General features: G+C 39.2%; 1 protein-coding gene across 1 annotated transcript in view; it reads right to left on the minus strand.

The window, feature by feature from the left end:
• CPNE3 (copine 3) overlaps window positions 1-13497 on the minus strand; it is a 46407-nt gene extending 32910 nt beyond the window's left edge. The window contains exons 1-2 of the mRNA XM_021710836.1: window positions 13462-13497; window positions 5791-5795 (exon numbers count right to left, since the gene is read on the minus strand). The gene's annotated coding sequence lies outside the window, so the exon portion shown is untranslated. The remainder of the gene's footprint in view (window positions 1-5790; window positions 5796-13461) is intronic.

The raw sequence follows: 13497 nt of genomic DNA on the forward strand, positions 1-13497 counted from the left end.
AGGCTGCGGTGGCCGGGAGCGGCCATTGCACTCCAGTCTGGGTGACAGAGTGAGACTCCAGCTCAAAAAAACAAAAAACAAAACAAAAGCACAAACCAATACATGTGAGATTTAACTAGTTTAAGAAGGTGGGACATTTCCAAGCAGGGACTTGCAGGTTATAGGTGGATCCAATGATTTTCTGACTGGCAATTTGTAGCTCCTATCTAAAGAATTTGGAAAACAGGAGAAGAGGAGTCTTATTGAGATAAAGAGGCAATAAAACAAGTTTCTTGATGTGTAGATGTGAAGCTTTATAGGTAACAGACTTCAGAGAAAATAGGCAAATGTCTTAAAAGGTGCCCAAAGTCCCCAAAAGACAGCTTTACAGGGTCATACAAATACTTTGACTTTCCTTCTTTATCTGTTATGTCATGTTATGCCAGAGACAGGATGGAAAGTAAATCACATTAATAATTAATTTAAAAAACAAATGTCTGTCTCTCCGGGCCCCTTATTTAGGAATTTGGAAAGGTAAAGGGAAAAGGTCAGAGTTTACTCATCACTGTAAAAGCAAAACTAATGTTTTCTTTTATGAAGCCAAATGTTTCTGATTGGCTTGGTTTGGTTACTTGCCATTTTAACATACATCAAATTGGTTAAGTGCTAAAATACATAGTAGTGACCATATGTACAACAGCTGTCAAGGGCAAGGAGAAATCAATGTAGGTGATTGAGGTGTAGGAGAAATCAATGAAGGTGTACAGTGTAGGTGAGACACTGTCTAAGCTTTGGAAAATTGAACGGGTAAAGTGGGAGACAGTACAGAAGCAGGAAAGAGCAGGATACTAGAAGACACAGTGTGGACACCTCCCCATGTCACAGATGTGAGCATCTATGTTGGGGGAAGCAAAGTAGGACAGGTAGAGGGGGCAAGTTTAGAGTGTCCTGAGAGCCTGCCTGAAGGATATGGTGTACCATGAGTTCTCAAACAGGCAATAGGATGTAATGGCTTATTTGAAAATGTCACTTGTCAAATCTCTTCTAATTCTACAGTGTCTTACAAGTTAGAACACTCTAACATGATACCAATAAGGACTCTTTCTCAAGCAATAAACAAAGTCAGAATTCAGCACCAAAATTAGCATGTCTTCACACCACCCACTTCAGAAGACCAGCTACTTCTGTTCTGAAGTACATACAATATTAGAGGACATTTGTACTAACAGTGTTAACACTGAAGACTAAACTCTGATCTTTTTCCTTTACCTTGCCAAATTCCTAAATAAGAGGCTTGGAGAGAGGTTTTTTAACTACCTAATGAGGTTTACCTCTCAGCTTGTCTCTGACATAACAGATAAAGAAGGAAAATCAAAGCATTTTATGACCCTGTAAAGCTGTCTTTTGGAAACTCCATATACCCTTTAATACACATACCTGCATTCTCTGAACTCTGCCACCATCCATAAGACTTCTTTTACATATAAAGAAACGTGCCTTCCTCATCTCTCTCCAGGCTGCCCATTTCCTTTACTGCTTGCAAAATTCCTTAGACGACTCTAGCTGACTAATTATGTCAGAAAATCTTTAAATTCACCTATAATCTGAGGGCCCATGCTTGGAAATGTTCCACTTTCCCGGACTGAAACAGTATAAATCTCATATATGTCTCACTTATAACTTCTTTCCTGCCACATTGTATATAACCAAGCTACAATTCAATCACAGCAGAGATATATTCTCAGGACCTCCTAGGGAGGGTGTCACAGGACTAGGTCACTCACATTTGGCTCAGAATAAACCATATTAAATATTTTACAGAGTTTGACACCTTTCATAAGCAATACAATAATCATTCCTTTCCACCTTGATCCATGAAAAAATTTGAAGTGCTAAAAACATATTAAGAAACAAGAATTAATTGATAGGAAAGGAGAAATACCACACACAAAAGCACAGAGAAGATAGAATTCATTTAAAGTTATTCACATCCATGAAGTCTCTGGCATACTGACACTGGGCCTTCATCCTCAAGCGCTTTTTTTTTTTTTTTTTTTTTGAGTCAAAGTCTTACTCTGCCACCCAGGCTGGAGTGCAGTGACACACTCATGGCTGGGCCCAGGTGATCCTTCCTCCTCAGTCTTCCAACTAGCTAGAACTACAGGTACACACCACCACACCCAGCTAATTTCTTAAAAATTTTTATTGTAGAGATGAGGTCACATCAAGTTGCCCAGGCTCATCTCAAATCCCAGGACTCAGGTAATTTTGTCTCAGCTTCCCAAAAAGTGCAGGGATTACAGGTGTGAGCCACTACACCAGATTCTCAATCTCTTCTTTCTTGGTTTTTCCATCACTGATACTCCTCTTTGCCATTGCTGACTAGATTTCTCTTCCTCCTTCCACTAAAAAACTGTGAGCATTGGCCTGGTGCAATGGTTCATGCCTATAATTCCAGCACCGAGATGAGAAGTTTGAGACCAGTTAAGGCTGACACCTCCTGGTCTTTGTCCACATTTACCTCTTCTTTGACCTTATCCCTCTAAAGGCTTCAGGCATCAATCAGCATATAGTATTCCCCAAAACCATATCACTACTCCACTCCTTGCCCCTATGTATAATGACCTTTTCCCCTTTTTTATATCTACTGTAATCAGCCCTGAAGTTCCCCCTCTTAATTAGTCCCTTCCTGATCTCTGCCCCCATCATGGGATCTAGAATCAGATGCCTGAGTTCTCATCTGGATTCCACCAATTAATGTGTGAGATTAGGCAAGATCCTTAACCGCTCTGTTTCCTCTGGCTTTCCTCATCTACAAAATGAAAATAACTACCTCAAAGTATCATTATAAGTGCTAAGTGCGTTAACATATTTCAGCAGTACATAGTTTATGGTAAGTGTTCAAATGTTTAATAGTATTATTATTTTATCACTACTTGCCTCCTGGGTCTGATCCTCTTTTATATAGCCCATGTTTCATATTTTTTATTATTCCACTTCATGATGATCACCCTGATTATTCCAATCTATTCTAAGCCATCCCTTTTCATTCTTATTGTACTGATAGCAACAGATTACTACAGTACAGGAACAAGATCAAACTTGGAGTAATGCATACCTCAGCTGAATCCTGCATCTGGCACTTGCTGTGTGACCACATATAAGTAAATTCAACTTCCTGAGCCTAGATTTCCTCATCAGTAAAAATAGGATACTACAAGTAAATTTGTATAAATCTGGCATATGCAAGGCATCTTGCTTTTTATATCTAACACAGAATCTGCAGAATTAAATGTTACTTGTGTGATTTCTTTTTCCTTTGCATAAGATGGTTTAGAGTCTTGTAAGTTGCATGTTAGTAATACCAAGCACAACACAGTGCCCTGTGGATGGACATGGAATGGGCAAGGACTGCTAAAGCTCCCAAAGTACATGTAGCGAATCCTACGCTAGCCACCAGAAAGGTCTTCAAATTTCCAAGGATGGGGAGAAGTCAACAGCGAATGCAGACATCTATGTATGAGGTCTATCTCACAGCAAAGAGATACAACATATCAGAAGAACAATGTTTATCTCCCCTAAAAATGCTCATACAAAAGCTACAAAAACAATATGCCAGGCACAGATGATTACTTAGCAAATTGTTGACAGTTACACAATTGCATTGCTGCCAGGAAACAAATCTCCTCTATTAGCAGCATTGTCTCCTAAAAATGACTCTGACTGCAGCCTCATTTTCATCTAGAAACCTATTAAGGCTGAATAGCAAATGGAACAAATTACATAAACACTTGGGTCTGGAACCTTGTTAATAGCAACATTCATGAAGATGCTCTTTTCCTTTTTATATAATTATCCAGTACATGATACACAATTTTAAAAAACAGTAATGGGATCCCTTGTCCACAAGTTATGATGAAAAAAATTTTTTTTAATATTTTATACTCTTTGAGTATTGAAAAATAGGAGACATGGGTAGGATAAGTGACTAGGCAGAGGAATGCTTGAGCAACTAAATGATCCTGTGTAGTACTTTATTCCCCAAAGACTTGGATGATAGGAAAAAAAAACAGAAATAGTCCCTAGGATTAAACAACAGTTTTCCTACCATACAGATTACTTACTGAAGAATGGCTTGATTCAAACGCCTCTTCTGAAATGCAAAGACTCCTGGAAATACTAAGCAGATCAACCATTCTCCCAGTCATCCTAACTTTCTGAATCAACATTATAACACAGACAAACCAAAAAAACTAAAAATTAAGACCTCATATTTTAAGTGGCACCTGATATGTGAAATTTAAGGAATATGGTCATTCCAGTGCCCTAGCTGAAATCCCGAAGTCTTGGCTGGGCTTGATGGCTCATACCTGTAATCCCAGCAGTTTGGGAGGCCAAAGCAGGAGGACCACTTGAGCCCAGGAGTTTGAGACTCTTCTGGGCAACACAACAAAACTTCATCTCTACCAAAAAATGAAAATATTAGCTGGCATGGTGGTACGCATCTGTAGTTCCTGCTATAGTTCCAGGAAGTTGAGGAGGAAGGATCGCTTGAGCCTAAGAGGCAGAGACTGCAGTGAGCCGTGGTCCTGCCACAGCACTCCAGCCTGGATGACAGGGTGAGGGAATGATTCTTTAAAAAAAAAAAAATCCTGAAGACTTATTTGCTTCCTCTTTTCCCATCTCCCATTAAACCTACTCTTAGATCTATCTAGTAAAGATGTCATGGAGATTCTGTCTACTACAACCACAAATCTTTCTCAAACATGGAGATACAGACAGACCCTTCACTGTACCCATAGTCACAATCCTACTTCAGACCTTCTGAATCTCTCACCTGTCTACAATAATAGTCTCCTAATAGGTATTCCCACTGCCATCTTCTTTCCATTCACATTATAATTTTTTCACTTATGATTTTTTTTTTTAAATTATTAATAGTTGCCCAGGGTCTACCATAGTCCAAGGAGCTAAACTTGTCATTCATGGTTCTGCCAACATCTGCCTGTAGGCTACCTTAGAAGCTACTTCTGCTGATCTAAGTTCTTCAAGATCCACTTTAAATGACACTTCCTCCATAAAGCTGTTGCTGACACCTGCTGATGCTGGTAGGGCACTGATGCTTTTTCTTTCCATTATTGTTAATTCTATGTGTGGCTCATTGCTTCATCTATGCACTGTGAACTGAGGACAGCAACCATGTTTCATTGCTGCTTCTTTCTGAAGCATGGCATCTGACACAGGTTATTTGTAGCTAAAAGAGCAATAATTTTGCCGTTAGTATGCATGGTTCATCTTTCTTTCCCAGCATTTATTTGGGTGTGTTACCTTTGCCAAATTATCTATCTGAACCTCAATTTCCTCATCTGTAAAATGGGGATTTAAAAAAACCCTGACAATTGTAGGTTTGTAGCATGCTCAGCATATATTAGACACTCTATGAATTGTAGCAATTATTTTATTAACTATTCAAATATTTCAGTTGATTGTCCCAGCATAGATGGCTTCTTATTTAGTAAAACATAGAGCAACTTTCTCATCTTTGTTTATGAAGAGCCTTTTGCAATAGTAATTTTAAACTCTTTAGGATTTACACAAAATAAATTTACCAAAGGAGTCGGCCTTGACTACAGATTGTGTTAATTTTTCTAAATCTTCTCAGGAGAGTTTGTTTACCTAAACTATTGTTCCATAGCTGGCTTGAATGAGGGAGGGGAGCCCAGGTCCACCAGTGACTGGTAATTTGTCCTAAAAGGATTGAGAGAAAGAAGTCAGTACCTACCTACCAATCCCTTTAGCAAATCTTTAGACTTCAGCTGCAAAATGAGAAGCCTGGCTTACATTTAAAAATTTCGAGAACTTCCTTTTGGTTCTAACACCATGATTCACTAACTGTTATTCCATAGTACATCCTGCCTGACTACTACTGAAAGTGAGCAAGGGCAACCTCGGGGCAGCTGGAACTGGGCCCAGCAACATCAGCAATAAATGTCCTAGGGAGTGTTTCTCAAATTGTGGTGCTCAAAACAGGTATAAGTGCCCCCTCCAAAAAAAGGGGGAGAGGGGTTAATACAGTGGTAAATCCAAAAGCTGCTAGGCTACTGGGAGGTCTAGGTCAAACTGGCAAGTGCATATATTAAGAGGTTATTGTGGCCGGGCTCGGTGGCTCAGCCGGTAATCCCATGCCTTTGGGAGGCTGAGGTGAGTGGACTGCCTGAGCCCGCAAGACCTCATCTCTACAATAAATCAAAAAATCAGCCGGGCATGGTAGCGCATGCCTGTAATTCCAGCTACTTGGAAGGCTGAGGCGGAAAGATCGCCAGAGCCCATTAGGTCGAGGCTGCGGTGGCCGGGAGCGGCCACTGCACTCCAGCCTGGGCGACTGAGTGAGACTCCAACTCAAACAAAACAAAACAAAACAAAAAAAAAAAAAAAAAAGAGGTTATTGTGTGTCCATTATTATGCTAAGAAGTGGAGACATGATGCAGGAAAAGAAGAGCTTGTAGCTCACTATAATCATATTGGGGGGTCTCCTCAGGCAACAATTATTTGTTGAATACCTTCTAAATGTTCTAAATGTTCAAGGGCAGGGGACAAAAGTGAAATAAGTACTTGGCTATTTATATACACATATAAATAGTATATGTCAATATAAAATTGTATGGTACAGACAGGGAGCAATTAAAGTACCTTGGAGCTGGAGAAGCTCTCTAGAGATTTCTGTTTTCACTAAGAATTAAAACTATATTCCACTATTTTTTTAAAAAATGCATTCATGTTGCCAATGACTATTGGATTATTTTTTACCCTTAAACTTAAGGACAGAGAGTAGGATAGTGGAAGAAAAGGGGAAAATAAAAGCTAGTTAATAATGCTATATATCTGGATAGTTTTTGTTTTTTACAATTTCCAAGGTGCTTCCAAATGTTATATTAGCTTCTGAACCTTACAAAAGTCTGTGAGTTGGGCAAGACAATGATTGCAACATAATGAAGAGGTGCATATTCATAGTTACGATGATTAGAAAGTACTCCAGTATCTGAATTGACTCCCCCAGAATATGTTGATCAGTTTCAGCACACCGCATACTATTTTCAAAACAATGCATAGTGTCTATTAGGAAAAAAAATAAGCTTCTTCAAAGGTTACCTTACTTAACCCGAGATCACAAAGCGAACAGGTGGCAATACCACAGCAAGAACCCAGGTTTTGTTCCCCCCAATGCCAAAATGCTTATTAAAATAGCTATTATATCAACAAGGGGGACTGAACGAAGCATATTTGTATACCTAACCCTTAACTGTACTCCACAATATCATAATAAAAAATATTGATTTAAAAAAAAGAACTTTTAAATAAAAAAATACTATTATTAAAATTAATGCTATTAGTTAAAAGAACATTAACAAAAGTAAATGGATCTCATAGATGCATACAACTATGATGTCAATTAAAAACTATTGAAAAATAAGTAGTAGGGCAACCCCTTCGGGTCCTCTCCCACTGTGGGAGCTTTTCTGTCCTCTCAATAAATTCTGCTTTCTAATAAAAAAATAAAAAATTTTAAAATGTAGCATAGCAGTAATAGTTCTAATTAATTTCCTAATGGCTTTTCAATATATCGAATGTAATACTCAGGCTGACACAAATAATAAGATCTTTAAAATTACAAGTTCAATATTTAGGATACAACTATTAATATTTTTCTTAAACAAATGGAACCAGAGTAAGAGTAGTTTGTTAAGGAGTAGAAGAACTGGAATGGTTTACACTGTATTTGCATCATAGCAGTTCCTTTTCAAGGCAGTCCATTAAATTGTAAATAGCTAAAAACTAAGAAAGCACTTTCTCTTTGCTAGGGTGTCTCCATACACACAGTATACATAGGAACTGCTGGATCCGAATTTTTTTTTTTTTTACTCTTTGCTACAAGATACTAGAAATGGGAATAAGAAATTAGGTCAAGCATGTAAAACATGGAAAATGGCATGTTTTCTTCCTCCTCCTGCCTTCCTTCCTTCCTTTCTTTCTTTTTGGGGGGTCTCACTTTGTCGCCCAGACTGGAGTACAGTGGCATACTCCTGGCCACTGCAGCTTCGCCTGCTGGGCACCGGCAATCCTTGCATCTCAGCCTTCAAAGTAGCGGGAACTACAGGTGTGCACATCCAGTTAATTTTTTGATTTACTGTAGAGACGAGGTCTCATCATGTTCGAGAGAGTCTCGAACCCGCCATCTCAGGCAATCCTCACCTCAGGCAATTCTCTCACCTCAGCCTCCCAACGTGCTAGGATTATAGGCTTGAGCCACCACACCCAGCCCATGTTTTCTTTCAAGATGAAAAAGGACAAACAGGAAGGATCACTCCATCAGGAGTCAAAAAAGTGGGCTGATTCTGTTTGTTACACTATAATGGTGGGCCTGTGGGTAAATGCCATAACTTCTCTAGGCCTCAGTTTTTTTTCAACTGTTAAATCTAAGAGTTGAGGTAATCTCTTTATGTAACTCATAGGGTCTCTTCCAGTTTAATTATATTGAATACGGACCTTGTTTGGGAAGTAGTACTGAAGGACTTTAAACATCAGAATACTTATAAAAGCAAAAAAGAGAAATGGAACAAAAAGAATAAAGTTTTTCAAACTCCATCTCCATCTCTATTGAAAAAGCCATACCTGAAAATAATGTAGCTACATACTTTCCCACTAGGTAAGCATCTTTGCTCAATATTTTTATTAAATTATCAAATGACTTGAAAAAACAACACACAAACCCAGGCCCAGTCTATCAGATAGATGCAGATAAGGAAATGAGTTTTATTGCCATCCACGGAATCTCACATTATTAAGTTCTCAGCTCGTATCATGGCAGCAAAAGAAATCAGTTTCTGGCCACACTTTTTTAAAAAGATTCTTGAATTATTCTGAGCAAAATCTAAATAGTGATACTACTGTCTAGTCTATACTTGAACCTGCAGAACTAGGGAAGACAGGAATATAAAAGGGTTAACACTTGATCACTCTAGCTTTAGAAACAAAAAGTACTTTAGAAACAAAAAGTACATACAGTTTCACCTTGTCCTTATTGCTACAAAGTGAGCAATCATTTAAGGTCCCTTCCTTAATTTCTCTAGAAAATTCTAATGCTATATTGTTCTATTCCATGATTTATAGCAAGCTACAGAGTTTAACATGTGTTTCAGGTTATACTACTTTTCTAATCCGTTGGCTATTGTATATACATTTTAGAAATATCACAGATTACTTTTTTTTTTTTTAAGTCCTAGTCTCACTCTGCCACCCAGGCTAGAGTGCAGTGGCACGCTCATGGCCACCACAGCCTCAATCTGCTGGGCTCAGGGGATCCTTCCTCCTCAATCTTCCAAACAGTTGGAACTATAGGCATGAGCCACCACACCCAGATACTTTTTAAAAAAATTTATTTATTGTAGGGATGAGGTCTTGCCATGTTGCCCAGGCTGGTCTTAAACCCATGGGCTCAGGCAATCCTCTTGCCGCCACCTCCCAAAGTGCTGGGATTACAGGTGTGAGCCACCGAGCCCAGGAACTGATTACATTTTAAAGCCAATCAAAGGAATAGTTCATCACAGGTTCACGTAGTGATGTGTTAATAAAAGTTGGAAGCAGTGACAACATCCCAGTATTGCCTCACTTTTATGAAACATGAATCTTGGCAAAGTTGGCTATAAAGTACATATTTACAAAGTGAATTTTTTAATCTCAATAAAAATCAAAGCTGCATCCCATAGCTGAAAAATCCCAGGTTAAGTACTCAGTTGAAAAGATTTAAAATTACAGTGGTCAGTCGTGGTGAGTCACGACTGTAATTCCAACACTTTAAAAAGCAGAGACTGCAGGATCCCTTGAGACCAGGAGGTCGAGACCAGTCTGGGCAACATACTGAGACCTTGTTTCTACAAACAAATTTTAAAAATTAGTCAAGAATGGTGGCCTGTAGTCCCAGCTACTTGGGAGACTGAGGCAGAAGAATCGCCTTAGGTCAGGAGGTTGAAGCTGCAGTGAGGTGTGACCCTGCCACTGCACTCCAGCTTGGGTGACCAAATGAGACTCCAACTCAAAAAATAAAATAAAATTATAGTGATTCAATAAAGCTGCTGGCCAGCTGTGTAGTAGGCAGATTGGATATTATTATATTAAGGCACAACCACCTGCTGAGACCAAAGTCCCTTGGTGTTCTCATTCCCCTCAGACCTTTTTACGAACTTCCCACCTTCTGAAATTTCCTGGATGTTGAACCAGTCACCAGAACTTCTCACCTGCCCTAGTACCGACTACACCCCAACTCTAAATGAATATTTCTAAAACTTCGCTCCCTTCCTTCTCTTCTTAATTGGGCATATCTAATACTTAATTGGGCAAGACAGACATTTCATATTTTGTCACTATGCCCTTCTCTCTAGTTTAAGGTGAACAATGGTAGAAAAATACCTTCCATTTACAGTTACAACAACCACAACCACTTGGTTCTCAAGGTTTAAAAGTGTGTATATTGTGCAAAGACTGCTGAGATGTTTATACATTCCTGATTTCAAGAATATCATTTTCTGGTTGTGTAGCATACACATACACACACACACACACACACACACACACACACACACACACACACACACACACATTGGCTGCTTTTCACCTTTTGGCAAGCCTCTTTGTAAGTTCCAATCATATGCAGTTTAATAGTACTATTCATTCATTCAACACTCAATCAACAAATACTTAGAGATCACCTGCTGTGTGCCGGGCACTATTGTAAGGTGCTGGGAACCAACCATGAACAAAGCAGACAAACATCCCTGTCCTCAAGAAGTTAGTTACACTGTAGGGAGGCAGACAATAATAAAGACAAATAAGTAAAATATATAGTATACTAAGTGCTACAGAGAACAATAAGGCAGGGAAGGAGAGCACGAAGCAGTGAAGGTGGGAAGCAATTTTAGATACTGTATAATTTATAATTTGACAACACCATCAGAAAATATTTGTGGTGATTTTCACTACATTTTTTTTTTTTTTTTGAGTTCGAGTCTCACTCGGTCGCCCAGACTGGAGTGCAGTGGCCGCTCCTGGCCACCGCAGCCTCGCCTGCTGGGCTCTGGCGATCCTTCTGCCTCAGCTTCCGAGTAGCCGAAATTACAGGCATGCGCTACCATGCCCGGCTGATTTTTTTTTTTTTATTTATTGTAGAGATGAGGTCTCGTTGCCCAGGCGGGTCTCGAACCCGCGGGATCAGGCAATCCACTCACCTCAGCCTCCCAAAGGCGCAGAATTACAGGCTGAGCCACCGAGCCCAGCTTACATTTTTAAAATTCTTTTTTTGTTTTTTTTTTTGTTTTTTTTTGAGTTGGAGTCTCACTCTGTCGCCCAGACTGGAGTGCAGTGGCAGCTCCCGGCCACCACAGCCTCGACCTGCTGGGCTCAGGTGATCCTTCCGCCTCAGCCTTCCAAGTAGCTGGAACTACAGGCGCGCGCTACCACGTCCGGCTAATTTTTTGATTTATTCTAGAGATGAGGTCTCGCCAAAAATTCTGACCCTTAAACAGATGAAAACATGGACAGACAAGTTCCTTTTTTACAGTTGCAGATATCTATTTTAACATATACTGACTATCACCTTAAAGCTGAGAGGCGCAGTAAACTAAGGGCTCAGAAAATTGAAGCCGCCTGGTGACAATACATATTGCAATCACACACTTGCTTTAGTAATTTTCACAGGAACAAGACATAACACACCTGTTTGGTAAGAGGACATTTCAAAATGATTTACTAAAATGAATATGTAGTATTTTCCTTTATTTTTCCTGGGGAAATTGTATTAATATGCTATCTGCCTAATTCAGATTGATAAATGTGACCATTAGACTAATGGTCACATTTATCAGTATGAATTAATGTCTTTTTAAAGTTATGATTGCATACTAGTAAGCTGCTGTACAATGAAAGAATAAACAGTTTCTCCAAAAGAACCCCAATACCATCCTTACCTCCAAGTAAGAACATGAAGGGAAAACGTTGGTGGGAAGGAAGTCAGACTGTAGGGTGAAGGTAATGATGAATACGGTAAAGAAATATCCTAATTTGGACTCCTCCAGTTTGAGTACCACCAATGGAAGTGGCATTGAGTCTTGCTAAAAGATTCACCTGAAGAATCATGCTTTGATGAGCAATGGTGGCTCGGTATGAATCTTTGAAGGTCAAAACATCATATTATCACTTTTCACATCTAACATTAACTTTCTTAGTTTTGCTAACAGGCATACTTTCTAGCGCAGTAAGTCACTGACTAAAGAAAGTTTCGAAAAAGAGAAAGAATACTCTAAAAATAGGAGGAAAAAAAGCCCAATGACTAACAAAGAAAGAGGGCAAGGGAAACTATACTAGGTTTAATGCTTGGTATAAAGCTATACCAAGAATTAATAGTAATTGGGGTATGGTTTGAACTGCGCTTCTGAACAAATGCTGCAAGAGAAATAGTCAAGGCAGTAATGACATCAATGTAAAAAGTATGTAAAATAAATTATTTTAAAATGTGTAGTAATTAGGTTGCCTTACATTTATGTGGAAGATCATTGTCAATAAAAAGTTCACGGTTATAGGTAAAATTGGGAGAGGTATCCAGTCAGTATGCAACTCTTAATAGCAAACAGGCCTTTCGTTTCCCCCATCCTAGAACCTCTTCTCCCTCTACATCCTTCAGGGTCTAGACCTGAGAGAGAACTGCACACATCATTGTGGGGTTTGTGACAGGCACTTTTTGGTCTGTAGGTTATGAATTTTAGCACCCCCCACCCCCAAGTTCAGAGAGTCTCAACATGGTCCAGAGACTGAATTTTTCAGCCCAGAGTGGGATGAAATGGAAAGACCACTTCATCAGCCAAAAATCACTGTTTTTTGAAAACTACGCACAAAGACAAAAGTGACCCTGAGTACCAAAGACGAATGCCTACGACATCTGTTGGTATCACTATAACTGCCATTACATATGTTACGTGTTTTGTTTCCATTTCTTTTCCTATCTTTTGTTGTTTCCCTCTACCTATGCTCAAGACCTGCACACATTCTGCTTGGCTCTGGCTAGCCAGACTCAGAACTGGAGTTTGCTGACCCTCATTAATGACCACAGCAGGATTTATGTAGCTATAAATAGTTTACCACAAACTATGTACTGGACACTTTACTAAGTGTTTTACAAATGTCTTCTTTAATTATCATAACAAGCCTGTGACATAAGAAGTATTTTATCTCTATTTTACAAATGCAGAAACAGGCCCTAACAGGTTAAGTATCCTGGGCAAGGTCATACAACTAGCAATCTTCAAAGCATAAATTTAAAACCTAGGTATGTGGCTTATCCCAAAGAACACTGTTCTTTTACATTAAGCCACAAAGCTTGTGCCCTAAAACCCTACAGACCTGAATCCCAACCCCAACGTTGCTACTACTTACCACTTGTGTAATGTGGTGAGTTACTCAACCTGAGTTTCC

Source organism: Carlito syrichta, unplaced genomic scaffold (genome assembly GCF_000164805.1).
Source record: "Carlito syrichta isolate Samal-C Ts95f unplaced genomic scaffold, Tarsius_syrichta-2.0.1 Scaffold301606, whole genome shotgun sequence".
Classification (NCBI taxonomy): Eukaryota; Metazoa; Chordata; class Mammalia; order Primates; family Tarsiidae; genus Carlito; species Carlito syrichta.